We start from the raw sequence: 23,047 nt of genomic DNA, 5'->3' as shown, positions 1-23,047 counted from the left end.
AGGGTGTTTTGAAGTGGTTTGGGCACATGGAGAGGATGAGTGAGGAAAGATTGACTAAGAGGATATATGTGTCGGAGGTGGAGGGAGCAAGGAGAAGAGGGAGACCAAATTGGAGGTGGAAAGATGGAGTGAAAAAGATTCTGTGTGATCGGGGCCTGAACATGCAGGAGGGTGAAAGGAGGGCAAGGAATAGAGTGAATTGGAGCGATGTGGTATACCGGGGTTGACGTGCTGTCAGTGGATTGAGGCAGGGCATGTGAAGCGTTTGGGGTAAACCATGGAAAGCTGTGTAGGTATGTATATTTGCGTGTGTGGACGTATGTATATACATGTGTATGGGGGGGGTTGGGCCATTTCTTTCGTCTGTTTCCTTGCGCTACCTCGCAAACGCGGGAGACAGCGACAAAGTATAATAAGATAAAATAAAAAATATATATATATATATATATATATATATATATATATATATATATATATATATATATATATATATGTATATATATATTATCCCTGGGGATAGGGGAGAAAGAATACTTCCCACGTATTCCCTGCCTGTCATAGAAGGCGACTAAATGGGGAAGGAGTGGGGGGCTGGAAATCCTCCCCTCTCATTATTTTTTTTTAATTTTCCAAAGGGAGGAACAGAGAAGGGGGCCAGATTAGGATATTCCCTCAAAGGCCCAGTTCTCTGTTCTTAACGCTACGTCGCTAACGCAGGAAATGGCGAATAGTTTGAAAGAAAAAGAAATATATATATATATATATATATATATAATATATATATATTTTTTTTTTTTTCTTTTTCTTTTTATACTTTGTCGCTGTCTCCCGCGTTTGTGAGGTAGCGCAAGGAAACAGACGAAAGAAATGGCCCAACCCCCCCCCCATACACATGTATATACATACGTCCACACACGCAAATATACATACCTAGACAGCTTTCCATGGTTTACCCCAGACGCTTCACATGCCTTGATTCAATCCACTGACAGCACGTCAGCCCCAGTATACGACATCGCTCCAATTCACTCTATTCCTTACCCTCCTTTCACCCTCCTGCATGTCCAGGCCCCGATCACACAAAATCTTTTTCACTCCATCTTTCCACCTCCAATTTGGTCTCCCTCTTCTCCTTGTTCCCTCCACCTCCGACACATATATCCTCTTGGTCAATCTTTCCTCACTCATCCTCTCCATGTGCCCAAACCACTTCAAAACACCCTCTTCTGCTCTCTCAACCACGCTCTTTTTATTTCCACACATCTCTCTTACCCTTACGTTACTCACTCGATCAAACCACCTTACACCACACATTGTCCTCAAACATCTCATTTCCAGCACATCCATCCTCCTGCGCACAACTCTATCCATAGCCCACGCCTCGCAACCATACAACATTGTTGGAACCACTATTCCTTCAAACATACCCATTTTTGCTTTCCGAGATAATGTTCTCGACTTCCACACATTCTTCAAGGCCCCCAGGATTTTCGCCCCCTCCCCCACCCTATGATCCACTTCCGCTTCCATGGTTCCATCCGCTGCCAGATCCACTCCCAGATATCTAAAACACTTCACTTCCTCCAGTTTTTCTCCATTCAAACTCACCTGCCAATTGAATTGACCCTCAACCCTACTGTACCTAATAACCTTGCTCTTATTCACATTTACTCTTAACTTTCTTCTTCCACACACTTTTCCAAACTCAGTCACCAGCTTCTGCAGTTTCTTACATGAATCAGCCACCAGCGCTGTATCATCAGCGAACAACAACTGACTCACTTCCCAAGCTCTCTCATCCCCAACAGACTTCATACTTGCCCCTCTTTCCAAAACTCTTGCATTTACCTCCCTAACAACCCCATCCATAAACAAATTAAACAACCATGGAGACATCACACACCCCTGCCGCAAAGCTACATTCACTGAGAACCAATCACTTTCCTCTCTTCCTACACGTACACATGCCTTACATCCTCGATAAAAACTTTTCACTGCTTCTAACAACTTTCCTCCCACACCATATATTCTTAATACCTTCCACAGAGCATCTCTATCAACTCTATCATATGCCTTCTCCAGATCCATAAATGCTACATACAAATCCATTTGCTTTTCTAAATATTTCTCACATACATTCTTCAAAGCAAACACCTGATCCACACATCCTCTACCACTTCTGAAGCCACACTGCTCTTCCCCAATCTGATGCTCTGTACATGCCTTCACCCTCTCAATCAATACCCTCCCATATAATTTACCAGGAATACTCAACAAACTTATACCTCTGTAATTTGAGCACTCACTCTTATCCCCTTTGCCTTTGTACAATGGCACTATGCACGCATTCCGCCAATCCTCAGGCACCTCACCATGAGTCATACATACATTAAATAACCTTACCAACCAGTCAACAATACAGTCACCCCCTTTTTTAATAAATTCCACTGCAATACCATCGAAACCCGCTGCCTTGCCGGCTTTCATCTTCCGCAAAGCTTTCACTACCTCTTCTCTGTTTACCAAATCATTTTCCCCAACCCTCTCACTTTGCACACCACCTCGACCAAAACACCCTATATCTGCCACTCTATCATCAAACACATTCAACAAACCTTCAAAATACTCACTCCATCTCCTTCTCACATCACCACTACTTGTTATCACCTCCCCACTTGCGCCCTTCACCGAAGTTCCCATTTGCTCCCTTGTCTTACGCACTTTATTTACCTCCTTCCAGAACATCTTTTTATTCTCCCTAAAATTTAATGATACTCTCTCACCCCAACTCTCATTTGCCCTTTTTTTCACCTCTTGCACCTTTCTCTTGACCTCCTGTCTCTTTCTTTTATACATCTCCCACTCAATTGCATTTTTTCCCTGCAAAAATCGTCCAAATGCCTCTCTCTTCTCTTTCACTAATACTCTTACTTCTTCATCCCACCACTCACTACCCTTTCTAATCAACCCACCTCCCACTCTTCTCATGCCACAAGCATCTTTTGCGCAATCCATCACTGATTCTCTAAATACATCCCATTCCTCCCCCACTCCACTTACTTCCATTGTTCTCACCTTTTTCCATTCTGTACTCAGTCTTTCCTGGTACTTCCTCACACAGGTCTCCTCAAGCTCACTTACTCTCACCACCCTCTTCACCCCAACATTCACTCTTCTTTTCTGAAAACCCATACAAATCTTCACCTTAGCCTCCACAAGATAATGATCAGACATCCCTCCAGTTGCACCTCTCAGCACATTAACATCCAAAAGTCTCTCTTTCGCACGCCTGTCAATTAACACGTAATCCAATAACGCTCTCTGGCCATCTCTCCTACTTACATAAGTATACTTATGTATATCTCGCTTTTTAAACCAGGTATTCCCAATCATCAGTCCTTTTTCAGCACATAAATCTACAAGCTCTTCACCATTTCCATTTACAACACTGAACACCCCATGTATACCAATTATTCCCTCAACTGCCACATTACTCACCTTTGCATTCAAATCACCCATCACTATGACCCGGTCTCGTGCATCAAAACCACTAACACACTCATTCAGCTGCTCCCAAAACACTTGCCTCTCTTGATCTTTCTTCTCATGCCCAGGTGCATATGCACCAATAATCACCCACCTCTCTCCATCAACTTTCAGTTTTACCCATATTAATCGAGAATTTACTTTCTTACACTCTATCACATACTCCCACAACTCCTGTTTCAGGAGTATTGCTACTCCTTCCCTTGCTCTTGTCCTCTCACTAACCCCTGACTTTACTCCCCAGACATTCCCAAGGAATGAAGTTAATGTTTTGTGTGTCTGACACCCCCAGCATATGGTTACACTACAAGTGAAAAGTATCCCTCAGTGAGGCTGTATATTATAATCTGTTGATGAAAGGAAGTACAGTCTTCATAAGGAACTTCGCACTCTAGAAGAGTCCAGGAAAGTAATGCAGCCCTGGACCTGAAGAAGCTCTTTTAGAAAACTGGGTTCCAGGGTACAGAAATAGTAATACAGAGTATGTAGTACTGGAAAAACAATCACTCTTGAAGTAGAACCTTCAGACACAATTGAAAATGTGAAGGAAAATAGTGAAATTGGAGAAAAATGTAGCTTAGACATTGAAGCTTATTGATACAATGGTTAAATTGATGAGAACTGCTATTGACGTTTGTGTAAATAAATTATACATTTCCTTTTTTCCATAGCCAGAGGTTGAACCATTATGTGACATTCTTTTTTTTCATTCATTTCAAGCTAGGAGTTTAAGTTTTCTTAATTGTTTCTTACATTTCTCATATGTATATATATGTATGCGTGTGTGTGTGTATATGTGCGTATGTGTGTGTGTGTGTGTGTGTGTATGTATATATATATGTATATTATCCCTGGGGATAGGGGTGAAAGAATACTTCCCACGTATTCCTCGCGTGTCGTAGAAAGCGACTAGAGGGGACGGGAGCGGGGGGCCAGAAATCCTCCCCTCCTTGTATTAACTTTCTAAAATGGGAAACAGAAGAAGGAGTCACGCGGGGAGTGCTCATTCTCCTCGAAGGCTCAGAGTGGGGTGCCTAAATGTGTGTGGATGTAACCAAGATGTGAAAAAAGGAGAGATAGGTAGTATGTTTGAGGAAAGGAACCTGGATGTTTTGGCTCTGAGTGAAACGAAGCTCAAGGGTAAAGGGGAAGAGTGGTTTGGGATATATATATATATATATATATATATATATATATATATATATATATTTATTTATTTATTTTGCTTTGTCGCTCTCTCCCGCGTTTGCGAGGTAGCGCAAGGAAACAGACGAAAGAAATGGCACAAGCCACCCCCATACACAATCACATACACATCCACACACGCAAATATACATACCTATACATCTCAATGTACACATATATATACACACACAGACACATACATATATACCCATGCACAAAATTCACACTGTCTGCCTTTATTCATTCCCATCGCCACCTCGCCACAAGTGGAATACCATCCCCCTCCCCCCTCATGTGTGCGAGGTAGCACTAGGAAAAGACAATAAAGGCCCCATTCGTTCACACTCAGTCTCTAGCTGTCATGCAATAATTCCCGAAAGCACAGCTCCCTTTCCACAATCAGGCCCCACACAACTTTCCATGGTTTACCCCAGATGCTTCACATGCCCTGATTCAATCCACTGACAGCATGTCAATCCCGGTATACCACATCGATCCAATTCACTCTATTCCTTGTCTGCCTTTCACCCTCCTGCATGTTCAGGCCACGATCACACAAAATCTTTTTCACTCCATCTTTCCACCTCCAATTTGGTCTCCCACTTCTCCTCGTTCCCTCCACCTCCGACACATATATCCTCTTGGCCAATCTTTCCTCACTCATTCTCTCCATGTGCCCAAACCATTTCAAAACACCCTCTTCTGCTCTCTCAACCACGCTCTTTTTATTTCCACACATCTCTCTTACCCTTACATTACTTACTCGATCAAACCACCTCACACCACACATTGTCCTCAAACATCTCATTTCCAGCACATCCACCCTCCTGCGCACAACTCTATCCATAGCCCACGCCTCGCAACCATACAACATTGTTGGAACCACTATTCCTTCAAACATACCCATTTTTGCTTTCTGGGGTAATGTTCTCGACTTCCACATATTCTTCAAGGCTCCCAGGATTTTCGCCCCCTCCCCCACCCTATGATTCACTTCCGCTTCCATGGTTCCATCCACTGCCAGATCCACTCCCAGATATCTAAAACACTTTACTTCCTCCAGTTTTTCTCCATTCAAACTTACCTCCCAATTGACTTGACCCTCAACCCTACTGTACCTAATTACCTTGCTCTTATTCACATTTACTCTTAACTTTCTTCTTTCACACACTTTACCAAACTCAGTCACCAGCTTCTGCAGTTTCTCACATGAATCAGTCACCAGCGCTGTGTCATCAGCGAACAACAACTGACTCACTTCCCAAGCTCTCTCATCCACAACAGACTCCATACTTGCCCCTCTTTCCAAAACTCTTTCATTCACCTCCCTAACAAGCCTATCCATAAACAAATTAAACAACCATGGAGACATCACACACCCCTGCTGCAAACCTACATTCACTGAGAACCAATCACTTTCCTCTCTTCCTACACGTACACATGCCTTACCTCCTCGATAAAAACTTTACACTGCTTCTAACAACTTGCCTCCCACACCATATATTCTTAATACCTTCCACAGAGCATCTCTATCAACTCTATCATATGCCTTCTCTAGATCCATAAATGCTATATCATATGCCTTCTCCAGATCCATAAATTTTTGCTTTTCTAAGTATTTCTCACATACATTCTTCAAAGCAAACACCTGATCCACACATCCTCTACCACTTCTGAAACCACACTGCTCTTCCTCAATCTGATGCTCTGTACATGCCTTCACCCTCTCAATCAATACCCTCCCATATAATTTACCAGGAATACTCAACAAACTTATACCTCTGTAATTTGCGCACTCACTCTTATCCCCTTTGCCTTTGTACAATGGCACTATGCACGCATTCCGCCAATCCTCAGGCACCTCACCATGAACCATACATACATTAGATAACCTTACCAACCAGTCACCAATAAAGTCACCCCCTTTTTTTAATAAATTCCATTGCAATACCATCCAAACCTGCTGCCTTGCTGGCTTTCATCTTCCGCAAAGCTTTTACTACCTCTTCTCTGTTTACCAAATCATTTTCCCTAACCCTCTCACTTTACACACCACCTCGACCAAAACACCCTATATCTGCCACTCTATCATCAAACACATTCAACAAACCTTCAAAATACTCACTCCTTCTCCTTCTCACATCACCACTACTTGTTATCGCCTCCCCATTTGCGCCCTTCACTGAAGTTCCCATTTGCTCCCTTGTCTTACGCACTTTATTTATATATATATGTATATATATATATATATATATATATATATATATATATATATATATATATATATATATATATATATCTTCATAGAACATACAAAGCTCCATCAGCCAGGATCGAACCTAGGACCCCTTGTGCAAGAGGCAGGCATGCTAACCGCTAGGCTAAGGGACTGTATAATGGGAAACAACTGTTCGAAATACTAAGTACTCGAATACCCTTCGTCTCACTATGGTGAGCAACGGGGTCTATCGGTTGTTTCCGAACAGAACACATAGCCAGCTGAGAGCGTTTTACCGAACCTGATTGTACAACGCGGAGTTATATGAATACGAATAAAGTGTATATGAACGCGCACCTTCATAGAACATACAAAGCTCCATCAGCCAGGATCGAACGTGGGACCCCTTGTGCAAGAGGCAGGCATGCTAACCGCTAGGCTAAGGGACTATATAATAGGAAACAACTATTCGATATACTAAGTACTCGAATACCCTTCGTCTCACTATGGTGAGCAACGGGGTCTATCGGTTGTTTCTGAACAGAACACATAGCCAGCTGAGAGCGTTTTACCGAACCTGACTGTACAACGCGGAGTTATGTGAATACGAATAAAGTGTATATGAACGCGCACCTTCATAGAACATACAAAGCTCCATCAGCCAGGATCGAACGTGGGACCCCTTGTGCAAGAGGCAAGCATGCTAACCGCTAGGCTAAGGGACTGTATAATAGGAAACAACTATTCGAAATACTAAGTTGTTAGGGAGGTGAATGCAAGAGTTTTGGAAGGAGGGGCAAGTATGAAGTCTGTTGGGGATGAGAGAGCTTGGGAAGTGAGTCAGTTGTTGTTCACTGATGATACAGCGCTGGTGGCTGATTCATGTGAGAAACTGCAGAAGCTGGTGACTGAGTCTGGTAAAGCGTGTGAAAGAAGAAAGTTAAGAGTAAATGTGAATAAGAGCAAGGTAATTAGGTACAGTAGGGTTGAGAGTCAAATCAATTCGGAGGTAAGTTTGAATGGAGAAAAACTGGAGGAAGTAAAGTGTTTTAGATATCTGGGAGTGGATCTGGCAGCGGATGGAACCATGGAAGCAGAAGTGGATCATAGGGTGGGGGAGGGGGCGAAAATCCTGGGAGCCTCGAAGAATGTGTGGAAGTCGACAACATTATCTCGGAAAGCAAAAATGGGTATGTTTGAAGGAATAGTGGTTCCAACAATGTTGTATGGTTGCGAGGCGTGGGCTATGGATAGAGTTGTGCGCAGGAGGATGGATGTGCTGGAAATGAGATGTTTGAGGACAATGTGTAGTGTGAGGTGGTTTAATCGAGTAAGTAACGTAAGGGTAAGAGAGATGTGTGGAAATAAAAAGAGCGTGGTTGAGAGAGCAGAAGAGGGTGTTTTGAAATGGTTTGGGCACATGGAGAGAATGAGTGAGGAAAGATTGACCAAGAGGATATATGTGTCGGAGGTGGAGGGAACGAGGAGAAGTGGGAGACCAAATTGGAGGTGGAAAGATGGAGTGAAAAAGATTTTGTATGATCGGGGCCTGAACATGCAGGAGGGTGAAAGGAGGGCAAGGAATAGAGTGAATTGGATCGATGTGGTATACCAGGGTTGACGTGCTGTCAGTGGATTGAATCAGGGCATGTGAAGCTTCTGGGGTAAACCATGGAAAACTGTGTAGGTATGTATATTTGCGTGTGTGGACGTATGTATATACATGTGTATAGGGGTGGGTTGGGCCATTTTTCTCGACTGTTTCCTTGCGCTACCTCGCAAATGCGGGAGACAGCGACAAAGCAAGAATATATATATTTTTTTTTTTTTTTTTTTTTTTTTTATACTTTGTCGCTGTCTCCCGCGTTTGCGAGGTAGCGCAAGGAAACAGACGAAAGAAATGGCCCAACCCCCCCCATACACATGTACATACACACGTCCACACACGCAAATATACATACCTACACAGCTTTCCATGGTTTACCCCGGATGCTTCATATGCCTTGATTCAATCCACTGACAGCACGTCAACCCCTGTATACCCCTGTATATATATATATATATATATATATATATATATATATATATATATATATATATATTTTTTTTTTTTTTTTTTTTTTTTTTTTTTTATACTTTGTCGCTGTCTCCCGCGTCTGCGAGGTAGCGCAAGGAAACAGACGAAAGAAATGGCCCAACCCCCCCCCCCCCATACACATGTACATACACATGTCCACACAGGTGTATACATACCTTCACAGCTTTCCATGGTCCACCCCAGACGCCTCACATGCCTTGATTCACTCCACTGACAGCACGTCAACCCCTGTATACCACATCGCTCCAATTCACTCTATTCCTTGCCCTCCTTACACCCTCCTGCATGTTCAGGCCCCGATCACACAAAATCTTTTTCACTCCATCTTTCCACCTCCAATTTGGTCTCCCTCTTCTCCTCGTTCCCTCCACCTCCGACACATATATCCTCTTGGTCAATCTTTCCTCACTCATTCTCTCCATGTGCCCAAACCATTTCAAAACACCCTCTTCTGCTCTCTCAACCACGCTCTTTTTATTTCCACACATCTCTCTTACCCTTACGTTACTTACTCGATCAAACCACCTCACACCACACATTGTCCTCAAACATCTCATTTCCAGCACATCCATCCTCCTGCGCACAACTCTATCCATAGCCCACGCCTCGCAACCATACAACATTGTTGGAACCACTATTCCTTCAAACATACCCATTTTTGCTTTCCGAGATAATGTTCTCGACTTCCACACATTTTTCAAGGCTCCCAAAATTTTCGCCCCCTCCCCCACCCTATGATCCACTTCCGCTTCCATGGTTCCATCCGCTGACAGATCCACTCCCAGATATCTAAAACACTTCACTTCCTCCAGTTTTTCTCCATTCAAACTTACCTCCCAATTGACTTGACCCTCAACCCTACTGTACCTAATAACCTTGCTCTTATTCACATTTACTCTTAACTTTCTTCTTCCACACACTTTACCAAACTCAGTCACCAGCTTCTGCAGTTTCTCACATGAATCAGCCACCAGCGCTGTATCATCAGCGAACAACAACTGACTCACTTCCCAGGCTCTCTCATCCCCAACAGACTTCATACTTGCCCCTCTTTCCAGGACTCTTGCATTCACCTCCCTAACAACCCCATCCATAAACAAATTAAACAACCATGGAGACATCACACACCCCTGCCGCAAACCTACATTCACTGAGAACCAATCACTTTCCTCTCTTCCTACACGTACACATGCCTTACATCCTCGATAAAAACTTTTCACTGCTTCTAACAACTTGCCTCCCACACCATATATTCTTAATACCTTCCACAGAGCATCTCTATCAACTCTATCATATGCCTTCTCCAGATCCATAAATGCTACATACAAATCCATTTGCTTTTCTAAGTATTTCTCACATACATTCTTCAAAGCAAACACCTGATCCACACATCCTCTACCACTTCTGAAACCGCACTGCTCTTCCCCAATCTGATGCTCTGTACATGCCTTCACCCTCTCAATCAATACCCTCCCATATAATTTACCAGGAATACTCAACAAACTTATACCTCTGTAATTTGAGCACTCAATCTTATCCCCTTTGCCTTTGTACAATGGCACTATGCACGCATTCCGCCAATCCTCAGGCACCTCACCATGAGTCATACATACATTAAATAACCTTACCAACCAGTCAACAATACAGTCACCCCCTTTTTTAATAAATTCCACTGCAATACCATCCAAACCTGCTGCCTTGCCGGCTTTCATCTTCCGCAAAGCTTTTACTACCTCTTCTCTGTTTACCAAATCATTTTCCCTAACCCTCTCACTTTGCACACCACCTCGACCAAAACACCCTATATCTGCCACTCTGTCATCAGACACATTCAACAAACCTTCAAAATACTCATTCCATCTCCTTCTCACATCACCACTACTTGTTATCACCTCCCCATTTACGCCCTTCACTGAAGTTCCCATTTGCTCCCTTGTCTTACGCACCCTATTTACCTCCTTCCAGAACATCTTTTTATTCTCCCTAAAATTTACTGATAGTCTCTCACCCCAACTCTCATTTGCCCTTTTTTTCACCTCTTGCACCTTTCTCTTGACCTCCTGTCTCTTTCTTTTATACTTCTCCCACTCAATTGCATTTTTTCCCTGCAAAAATCGTCCAAATGCCTCTCTCTTCTCTTTCACTAATACTCTTACTTCTTCATCCCACCACTCACTACCCTTTCTAAACAGCCCACCTCCCACTCTTCTCATGCCACAAGCATCTTTTGCGCAATCCATCACTGATTCCCTAAATACATCCCATTCCTCCCCCACTCCCCTTACTTCCATTGTTCTCACCTTTTTCCATTCTGTACACAGTCTCTCCTGGTACTTCCCCACACAGGTCTCCTTCCCAAGCTCACTTATTCTCACCACCTTCTTCACCCCAACATTCACTCCTCTTTTCTGAAAACCCATACTAATCTTCACCTTAGCCTCCACAAGATAATGATCAGACAACCCTCCAGTTGCACCTCTCAGCACATTAACATCCAAAAGTCTCTCTTTCGCACGCCTGTCAATTAACACGTAATCCAATAACGCTCTCTGGCCATCTCTCCTACTTACATAAGTATACTTATGTATATCTCGCTTTTTAAACCAGGTATTCCCAATCATCAGTCCTTTTTCAGCACATAAATCTACAAGCTCTTCACCATTTCCATTTATATATATATATATATATATATATATATATATATATATATATATATATATATATATATATATTACCCCTGGGGATAGGGGAGAAAGAATACTTCCCACGTATTCCCTGCGTGTCGTAGAAGGCGACTAAAAGGGGAGGGAGCGGGTGGCTGGAAATCCTCCCCTTTCTTGTTTTTTTTTAATTTTCCAAAAGAAGGAACAGAGTAGGGGGTCAGGTGAGGATATTCCCTCTAAGGCCCAGTTCTCTGTTCTTAACGCTACCTCGCTAACGCGGGAAATGGCAAATAGTATGAAAAAAAAAAGATATATATATATATATATATATATATATATTATATATATATATATATATATATATATATATATATATATATATACATATATATATATATATATATATTTTTTTTTTGCTTTGTCGCTGTCTCCCGCGTTTGCGAGGTAGCGCAAGGAAACAGACGAAAGAAATGGCCCAACCCACCCCCATACACATGTATATACATACGTCCACACACAGAAATACACATACCTACACAGCTTTCCATGGTTTACCCCAGACGCTTCACATGCCTTGATTCAAACCACTGACAGCACGTCAACTCCGGTATACCACATCGCTCCAATTCACTCTATTCCTTGCCCTCCTTTCACCCTCCTGCATGTTCAGGCCCCGATCACACAAAATCTTTTTCACTCCATCTTTCCACCTCCAATTTGGTCTCCCTCTTCTCCTCGTTCCCTCAACCTCCGACACATATATTCTCTTGGTCAATCTTTCCTCACTCATTCTCTCCATGTGCCCAAACCATTTCAAAACACCCTCTTCTGCTCTCTCAACCATGCTCTTTTTATTTCCACACATCTCTCTTACCCTTACTTTACTTACTCGATCAAACCACCTCACACCACACATTGTCCTCAAACATCTCATTTCCAGCACATCCATCCTCCTGCGCACAACTCTATCCATAGCCCACGCCTCGCAGCCATACAACATTGTTGGAACCACTATTCCTTCAAACATACCCATTTTTGCTTTCCGAGATAATGTTCTCGACTTCCACACATTCTTCAAGGCTCCCAGAATTTTCGCCCCCTCCCCCACCCTACGATCCACTTCCGCTTCCATGGTTCCATCCGCTGCCAGACCCACTCCCAGATATCTAAAACATTTCACTTCCTCCAGTTTTTCTCCATTCAAACTCACCTCCTAATTGACTTGACCCTCAACCCTACTGTACCTAATAACCTTGCTCTTATTCACATTTACTCTTAACTTTCTTCTTTCACACACTTTACCAAACTCAGTCACCTGCTTCTGCAGTTTCTCACATGAATCAGCCACCAGCGCTGTATCATCAGTGAACAACAACTGACTCACTTCCCAAGCAAAAAAAAAAAAAAAAGAAAAAAAAAAAAAAATATATATATATATATATATATATATATATATATATATATATATATATGACTATGTGAGTCATATATATATATATTTATATATATATATATATATATATATATATATTTTTTTTTTTTTTTTTTTTTTTTTTTGCTTTGTCGCTGTCTCTCGCATTTGCAAGGTAGCGCAAGGAAACAGACGAAAGAAATGGCCCAACCCATAGACATGTATATACATACGTCCACACATGCAAATATACATACCTACACAGCTTTCCATGGTTTACCCCAGACGCTTCACATGCCCTGATTCAATCCACTGACAGCACGTCAACCCCGGTATACCACATCGATCCAATTCACTCTATTCCTTGCCCTCCATTCACCCTCCTCCATGTTCAGGCCCTGATCTCACAAAATCTTTTTCACTCCATCTTTCCACCTCCAATTTGGTCTCCCACTTCTCCTCATTCCCTCCACCTCCAACACATATATCCTCTTGGTCAATCTTTCCTCACTCATTCTCTCCATGTGCCCAAACCATTTCAAAACACCCTCTTCTGCTCTCTCAACCACGCTCTTTTTATTTCCACACATCTCTCTTACTCTTACGTTACTTACTCGATCAAACCACCTCACACCACACATTGTCCTCAAACATCTCATTTCCAGCACATCCATCCTCCTGCGCACAACTCTATCCATAGCCCACGCCTCGCAACCATACAACATTGTTGGAACCACTATTCCTTCAAACATACCCATTTTTGCTTTCCGAGATAATGTTCTCGACTTCCACACATTCTTCAAGGCTCCCAGAATTTTCTCCCCCTCCCCACCCTATGATCCACTTCCGCCAGATCCACTCCCAGATATCTAAAACACTTTACTTCCTCCAGTTTTTTTCAATTCAAACTTACCTCCCAATTGACTTGACCCTCAACCCTACTGTACCTAATAACCTTGCTCTTATTCACATTTACTCTTAACTTTCTTCTTTCACACACTTTACCAAACTCAGTCACCAGCTTCTGCAGTTTCTCGCATGAATCAGCCACCAGCACTGTATCATCAGCGAACAACAACTGACTCACTTCCCAAGCTCTCTCATCCCCAACAGACTTCATACTTGCCCCTCTTTCCAAAACTCTTGCATTCACCTCCCTAACAACCCCATCCATAAAGAAATTAAACAACCATGGAGACATCACACACCCCTGCCGCAAACCTACATTCACTGAGAACCAATCACTTTCCTCTCTTCCTACACGTACACATGCCTTACATCCTCGATAAAAACTTTTCACTGCTTCTAACAACTTGCCTCCCACACCATATATATATATCTTAATACCTTCCACAGAGCATCTCTATCAACTCTATCATATGCCTTCTCCAGATCCATAAATGCTACATACAAATCCATTTGCTTTCCTAAGTATTTCTCACATACATTCTTCAAAGCAAACACCTGATCCACACATCCTCTACCACTTCTGAAACCACACTGCTCTTCCCCAATCTGATGCTCTGTACATTCCTTCACCCTCTCAATCAATACCCTCCCATATAATTTACCAGAAATACTCAACAAACTTATACCTCTGTAATTTGAGCACTCACTCTTATCCCCTTTGCCTTTGTACAATGGCACTATGCACGCATTCCGCCAATCCTCAGGCACCTCGCCATGAGTCATACATACATTAAATAACCTTACCAACCAGTCAATAATACAGTCACCCCCTTTTTTTTTATAAATTCCACTGCAATACCATCCAAACCTGCTGCCTTGCCGGCTTTCATCTTCCGCAAAGCTTTTACTACCTCTTCTCTGTTTACCAAATCATTTTCCCTAACCCTCTCACTTTGCACACCACCTCGACCAAAACACCCTATATCTGCCACTCTATCATCAAACACATTCATTAAACCTTCAAAATACTCAACTCCATCTCTTTCTCACATCACCACTACTTGTTATCTCCTCCCCATTTGTTGTGGATGAGAGAGCTTGGGAAGTGAGTCAGTTGTTGTTCGCTGATGATATAGCGCTGGTGGCTGACTCATGTGAGAAACTGCAGAAGCTGGTGACTGAGTTTGGTAAAGTGTGTGAAAGAAGAAAGTTAAGAGTAAATGTTAATAAGAGCAAGGTTATTAGGTACAGTAGGGTTGAGGGTCAAGTCAATTGGGAGGTAAGTTTGAATGGAGAAAAACTCGAGGAAGTAAAGTGTTTTAGATATCTGGGAGTGGATCTGGCAGCGGATGGAACCATGGAAGCGGAAGTGGATCATAGGGTGGGGGAGTGGGCGAAAATCCTGGGAGCCTTGAAGAATGTGTGGAAGTCGAGAACATTTTCTTGGAAAGCCGGCTTTCATCTTCCGCAAAGCTTTCACTACCTCTTCTCTGTTTACCAAATCATTTTCCCTAACCCTCTCACTTTGCACACCACCTCGACCAAAACACCCTATATCTGCCACTCTATCATCAAACACATTCAACAAACCTTCAAAATACTCACTCCATCTCCTTCTCACATCACCACTACTTGTTATCACCTCCCCATTTGCGCCCTTCACTGAAGTTCCCATTTGCTCCCTTGTCTTACGCACTTTATTTACCTCCTTCCAGAACATCTTTTTATTCTCCCTAAAATTTAATGATACTCTCTCACCCCAACTCTCATTTGCCCTTTTTTTCACCTCTTGCACCTTTCTCTTGACCTCCTGTCTCTTTCTTTTATACATCTCCCACTCACTTGCATTTTTTCCCTGCAAAAATCGTCCAAGTGCCTCTCTCTTCTCTTTCACTAATACTCTTACTTCTTCATTCCGCCACTCACTACCCTTTCTAATCAACCCACCTCCCACTCTTCTCATGCCACAAGCATCTTTTGCGCAATCCATCACTGATTCCCTAAATACATCCCATTCCTCCCCCACTCCCCTTACACCTGTGGATCAGGTGTTTGCTTTGAAGAATGTATGTGAGAAATACTTAGAAAAGCAAATGGATTTGTATGTAGCATTTATGGATCTGGAGAAGGCATATGATAGAGTTGATAGAGGTGCTCTGTGGAAGGTATTAAGAATATATGGTGTGGGAGGAAAGTTGTTAGAAGCAGTGAAAAGTTTTCATCGAGGATGTAAGGCATGTGTACGGGTAGGAAGAGAGGAAAGTGATTGGTTCTCAGTGAATGTACGTTTGCGGCAGGGGTGTGTGATGTCTCCATGGTTGTTTAATTTGTTTATGGATGGGGTTGTTAGGGAGGTAAATGCAAGAGTTTTGGAAAGAGGGGCAAGTATGAAGTCTGTTGGGGATGAGAGAGCTTGGGAAGTGAGTCAGTTGTTGTTCGCTGATGATACAGTGCTGGTGGCTGATTCATGTGAGAAACTGTAGAAGCTGGTGACTGAGTTTGGTAAAGTGTGTGGAAGAAGAAAGTTAAGAGTAAATATGAATAAGAGCAAGGTCATTAGGTACAGTAGGGTTGAGGGTCAAGTCAATTGGGAGGTGAGTTTGAATGGAGAAAAACTGGAGGAAGTGAAGTGTTTTAGATATCTGGGAGTGGATCTGGCAGCGGGTGGAACCATGGAAGCGGAAGTGGATCATAGGGTAGGGGAGTGGGCGAAAATCTTGGGAGCCTTGAAGAATGTGTGGAAGTCAAGAACATTATCTTGGAAAGCAAAAATGGGTATGTTTGAAGGAATAGTGGTTCCAACAATGTTGTATGGTTGCGAGGCGTGGGCTATGGATAGAGTTGTGCGCAGGAGGATGGATGTGCTGGAAATGAGATGTTTGAGGACAATGTGTGGTGTGAGGTGGTTTGATTGAGTAAGTAACATAAGGGTAAGAGAGATGTGTGGAAATAAAAAGAGCGTGGTTGAGAGAGCAGAAGAGGGTGTTTTGAAGTGGTTTGGGCACATGGAGAGAATGAGTGAGGAAAGATTGACCAAGAGGATATATGTGTCGGAGGTGGAGGGAACGAGGAGAAGTGGGAGACCAAATTGGAGGTGGAAAGATGGAGTGAAAAAGATTTTGTGTGATCGGGGCCTGAACATGCAGAAGGGTGAAAGGAGGGCAAGGAATAGAGTGAATTGGATCGATGTGGTATACCAGGGTTCACATGCTGTCAGTGGATTGAATCAGGGCATGTGAAGCATCTGGGGTAAACCATGGAAAGCTGTGTAGGTATGTATATTTGCGTGTGTGGACGTATGTATATACATGTGTATGGGTGTGGGTTGGGCCATTTCTTTCATCTGTTTCCTTGCACTACCTCGCAAACGCGGGAGACAGCGACAAAGTATAATAAAAAAAAAATAATATATTGGTTCCATCCGCTGCCAGATCCACTCCCAGATATCTAAAACACTTCAATTCCTCCAGTTTTTCTCCATTCAAACTCACCTCCCAATTGACTTGACCCTCAACCCTACTGTACCTAATAACCTTGCTCTTATTCACATTTATTCTTAACTTTCTTCTTTCACACAGTTTACCAAACTCAGTCACCAGCTTCTGCAGTTTCTCACATGAATCAGCCACCAGCGCTGTATCATCAGTGAACAACAACTGACTCACTTCCCAAGCTCTCTCATCCCCAACAGACTTCATACTTGCCCCTCTTTCCAAAACTCTTGCATTCACCTCCCTAACAACCCCATCCATAAACAAATTAAACCACCATGGAGACATCACACACCCCTGCCGCAAACTTACATTCACTGAGAACCAATCAGCGGAAGTGGATCATAGGGTGGGGGAGGGGGCGAAAATTGTGGGAGCCTTGAAGAATGTGTGGAAGTCGAGAACATTATCTCGGAAAGCAAAAATGGGTATGTTTGAAGGAATAGTGGTTCCAACAATGTTGTATGGTTGCGAGGCGTGGACTATGGATAGAGTTGTGCGCAGGAGGATGGATGTGCTGGAAATGAGATGTTTGAGGACAATGTGTGGTGTGAGGTGGTTTGATCGAGTAAGTAACGTAAGGGTAAGAGAGATGTGTGGAAATAAAAAGAGCGTGGTTGAGAGAGCAGAAGAGGGTGTTTTGAAATGGTTTGGTCACATGGAGAGAATGAGTGAGGAAAGATTGACCAAGAGGATATATGTGTCGGAGGTGGAGGGAACGAGGAGAAGAGGGAGACCAAATTGGAGGTGGAAAGATGGAGTGAAAAAGATTTTGTGTGATCGGGGCCTGAACATGCAGGAGGGTGAAAGGAGGGCAAGGAATAGAGTGAATTGGAGCGATGTGGTATACCGGGGTTGATGTGCTGTCAGTGGATTGAATCAAGGCATGTGAAGCGTCTGGGGTAAACCATAGAAAGCTTTGTAGGTATGTATATTTGCGTGTGTGTGGACGTATGTATATACATGTGTATGGGGTGGGTTGGGCCATTTCTTTCGTCTGTTTCCTTGCGCTACCTCGCAGACGTGGGAGGCAGCGACAAAGGAAAAAAAAAAATATATATATATATATATATATATATATATATTACATGTTAATTGATAGGCATGCTAAAGAGAGACTTTTGTATGTTAATGTGCTGAGAGGTGCAACTGGAGGGATGTCTGATCATTATCTTGTGGAGGCGAAGGTGAAGATTTGTAGAGGTTTTCAGAAAAGAGGAGAGACTGTTAGGGTTAAGAGAGTGGTGAGAGTAAGTGAGCTTGGGAAGGAGCGTTGTGTGAGGAAGCACCAGGAGAGACTGAGTACAGAATGGAAAAAGGTGAGAACAAAGGAGGTAAGGGGAGTGGGGGAGGAATGGGATATATTTAGGGAAGCAGTGATGGCTTGTGCAAAAGATGCTTGTGGCATGAGAAGTGTGGGAGGTTGGCAGATAAGAAAGGGTAGTGAGTGGTGGGATGAAGAAGTAAGATTATTAGTGAAAGAGAAGAGAGAGGCATTTGGACAATTTTTGCAGGGAAATAATGGAAATGACTGGGAGATGTATAAACGAAAGAGGCGGGAGGTCAAGAGAAAGGTGCAAGAGGTGAAAAAGAGGGCAAATGAGAGTTGGGTAAGAGAGTATCATTAAATTTTAGGGAGAATAAAAAGATATTTTGAAAGGAGGTAAATAAAGTGTGTAAGACAAGGGAACAAATTGAGCATCAGTGAAGGGGGCTAATGGAGAGGTGATAACAAGTAGTGGTGATGTGAGAAGGAGATGGAATGAGTATTTTGAAGGTTTGTTGAATGTGTTTGATGATAGAGTGGCAGATATTGGGTGTTTTGGTCGAGGTGGTGTGCAAAGTGAAAGGGTTAGGAAGAATGATTTGGTAAACAGAGAAGAGGTAGTAAAAGCTTTGCGGAAGATGAAAGCCGACAAGGCAGCGTGTTTGGATGGTATTGCATTGGAATTTATTGAAAAAGGGAGTGAGTGTATTGTTGATTGGTTGGTAAAGTTATTTAATGTATGTATGACTCATGGTGAGGTGCCTGAGGATTGGTGGAATGCTTGCATAGTGCCATTGTACAAAGGCAAAGGGGATAAGAGTGAGTGCTCAGATTATAGAGGCATAAGTTTGTTGAATATACCTGGGAAGTTATACGGGAGGTTATTGACTGCGAGGATGAAGGCATTTACAGAGCATCAGATCGGGAGAGAGCAGTATGGTTTCAGAAGTGGTAGAGGATGTGTGGATCAGGTGTTTGCTTTGAAGAATGTATGTGTGAAATACTTAGAAAAGCAAATGGATTTGTATGTAGCATTTATGGATCTGGAGAAGGCATATGATAGAGTTGATAGAGTTGCTCTGTGGAAGGTATTAAGAATATATGGTGTGGGAGGCATGTTGTTAGAAGCTGTGAAAAGTTTTTATCGAGGATGTAAGGCATGTGTACGTGTAGGAAGAGAGGAAAGTGATTAGTTCTCAGTGAATGTAGGTTTGTGGCAGGGGTGTGTGATGTCTCCATGGTTGTTTAATTTGTTTATGGATGGGGTTGTTAGGGAGGTGAATGCAAGAGTTTTGGAAAGATGGACGAGTATGCAGTCTGTTTTGGATGAGAGAGCTTGGGGAAGTGAGTCAGTTGTTGTTTGTTGATGATACAGCACTGGTGGCTGATTCGGGTGAGAAATTACAGAAGCTGGTGACTGAGTTTGGTGAAGTGTGTGAAAGAAGAAAGCTGTGAGTAAATGTGAATAAGAGTAAGGTTATAAGGTACAGTAGGGTTGAGGGTTACGTCAGTTGGGAGGTGAGTTTGAATGGAGAAAAACTGGAGGAAGTGAAGTGTTTTAGATATTTGGGAGTGGATTTGGCAGCGGAAGGAACCATGGAAGCGGAAGTGAATCATAGGGTGGGGAAGGGGGCGAAAGTTCTGGGAGTGTTGAAAAATGTATGGAAGTTGAGAACGTTATCTTGAAAAGCAAAAATGGGTAGGTTTGAAGGAATAGTGGTTCCAACAATGTTATATGGTTGCAAGGTGTCGGCTATAAATAGAGTTGTGCGGAGGAGGGTGGATGTGCTGGAAATAAGATGTTTGAGGACAATATGTGGTGTGAGGTGGTTTTATCAAGTAAGTAATGAAAGGGTGAGAGAGATGTGTGGTGGTAAAAAGAGTGTGGTTGAGAGAGCAGAAGAGGGAGTATTGAAGTGATTTGGTCACATGGAGAGAATGAGTGAGGAAAGATTGACAAAAAGGATATATGTGTAGGAGGTGGAGGGAACGAGGAGAAGTGGGAAACCCAATTGGAGGTGGAAAGATGGAGTGAAAAAGATTTTGAGTGATCGGGGCCTAAACATGCAGGAGGGTGAAAGGCTTGCAAGGAATAGAGTGAATTGGAATGATGTGGTATACCGGGGTGGATGTGCTGTCAGTGGATTGAACCAGATAAGTATGTGGTGTGAGGTGTTTTTCTCAAGTAAGGAAAGGGTACAAGAGAAATGTGTTTAAGTAAAAAAAGTGTGGTTGAGAGAGTAGAAGAGGGTGTGTTGAAATGGTTTGGATATATGGAGAGAATGAGTAAGGAGAGATTGACAAAGAGGATATATGTGTCAGAGGTTGAGGAAGCAAGTAGTGGAAAACCAAATGGAGGTGGAAGGATGAAGTGAAAAAGATTTTGAGTTGTGAGGGCCTGAATATACAGGAGGGTGAGAGGCATGCAAGGAATAGAGTGAATTGGAATGATGTGATATACCGGGCTTGACGTGCTGTCAGTGGACTGAACCAGAGCATGTGAAATGTTTGGAATAAACCATGGAAAAGTTTGTGGTGCCTGGATGTGGATAGGGAGCTGTGGTTCTGGTGCATTACACATAACGAGTAGAGACTGAGTGTGAACGAATAAGGCCTTTTTCTCTGTTGTCCTGGTACTACCCCACTGAAGCAGGGGGTAGTGATGCTGTTTCCTATGGGGCGGGGTAGCACAAGGAATGGATAAAAGTGAGCATGAATAGCACCAGGATAATTTTGAAGAAAGGCCACATCTACTCTCATCCATTCTCTAGCTGTCATGTGTAATCCATTGAAACCACAGTTCCATATCATCATCCAGGCCCCACAGACCTTTCCATGGTTTACCTCAGCTATTTTACATGCCCTGGTTCAGTCCATTGATGGTACATTGGCCCCAATATACCACTTTGTTGCAGTTCACTCTGTTCTGTGCACACCTTTCACCTACCGCATGTTCAGGCCGATTGCTTAAAATCTTTTTCACCCCATTATTCTGTCTTCAATTTTGTCTCCTGCTTCTCCTTGTTCCCTGCATTTCTGACACATTATATCCTCTTTGTCAATTTTTCAACACTCATTCTCTCCATATGTTCAAACCATTTCAACACACCCTCTTTTGCTCTCTTAGCCACATTCTTTTTATTAACACATATCTCTCTTGCCCCTTCATTACTTAATCAAACCACATTACACCATATATTGTCCTCAAACATTTTATTTCCAACACATCCACTCTCCTCTGCACAACCCTATCCATAGCCTATTCATCACAAGCCCCTTTTGCACTTGCAGACAATGTTCTTTCTTTCCTCACATTCTTCATCACTCCCAGAATATGTGATCTCACATAATTTTGGGGTATTAGTGTACTTGTCTTATATCTTCTAATCATATCAGCAACGGATTTTGATGTGTATCATATCAACTAGAAAACTGCATTTGATTTTGTTCGTTTTTACCCAGTTATATATCACATTCACAGGAAATGTAGGTTTTTCAGTAAGTCTGATTATCCTTCAGGAAAAACAGCTGTGGGATCTGATGATTCAAGTTGTGATGTTGACAAGCTTAGGAAGTTCCCTTTACTTCTGAGTAGCCCTCATTTCACCTTCATTCTACTCCAACTTTATCTCAAGCTCTCATCACCTCATTTTTTGGAAAGTCTATTAGATATCATCTGCATTGCCTGTGATATGGTATAATTTGTTGAATCTTGTAATTCAGAAAGTGTGTAGATAACCATGGGGCCCACCCTGTCTATATCAGTAACCATTAGCCCCACCACATCTTACACCAGTGGCACCAAACGCCCTCATCCCCATGTTTCAATAGAGTGCCTGTTCCTGTTAAGTTTTAGTTACCATCTAATCCATCCTAGTGAAATACAGTGGGAAAAATTTGATAGAGATCATAATCTCCCATATGATATGGGTTTTAGTGGTTCAAATTATGATGGATTAGATTTGCAACATGTTGTCTGGGTACATAGTTTATCTGTAAGTTGAGGCTTCCCTGTTTATCTTGTCAGCATTTACTGAATTTTTTAAGCAAATGGCCAGGTAGAAAAAACGCTCAGTTTGTGGTCTTTTTCATTGTAACTTACAAAATTAATGTATTTGTAATTTCACCACTTTTACAAAATAAAAGTATATGTAAGTTTAACTAATTTTTCACAATATATGCATTAGTAATTTTCACTAATTCATATACATTTTATATGGAGGTTATGTTTTGCGAAAACCTCCCACAAAGAGAAATCG

The 23,047-nt window shown here is 42.4% G+C and overlaps 1 protein-coding gene across 6 annotated transcripts in view; it reads left to right on the top strand.

Annotated features, from left to right (window-relative positions):
• The window catches only part of LOC139747309 (adipocyte plasma membrane-associated protein Hemomucin-like), a 109,487-nt gene that overhangs the window by 29,272 nt on the left and 57,168 nt on the right, over positions 1–23,047 (top strand). The window lies entirely within an intron of this gene.

The sequence above is a fragment of the Panulirus ornatus genome, chromosome 68 (assembly GCF_036320965.1).
Source record: "Panulirus ornatus isolate Po-2019 chromosome 68, ASM3632096v1, whole genome shotgun sequence".
NCBI classification, from domain to species: domain Eukaryota; kingdom Metazoa; phylum Arthropoda; class Malacostraca; order Decapoda; family Palinuridae; genus Panulirus; species Panulirus ornatus.
This window is presented reverse-complemented; position numbering and strand designations above follow the sequence as displayed.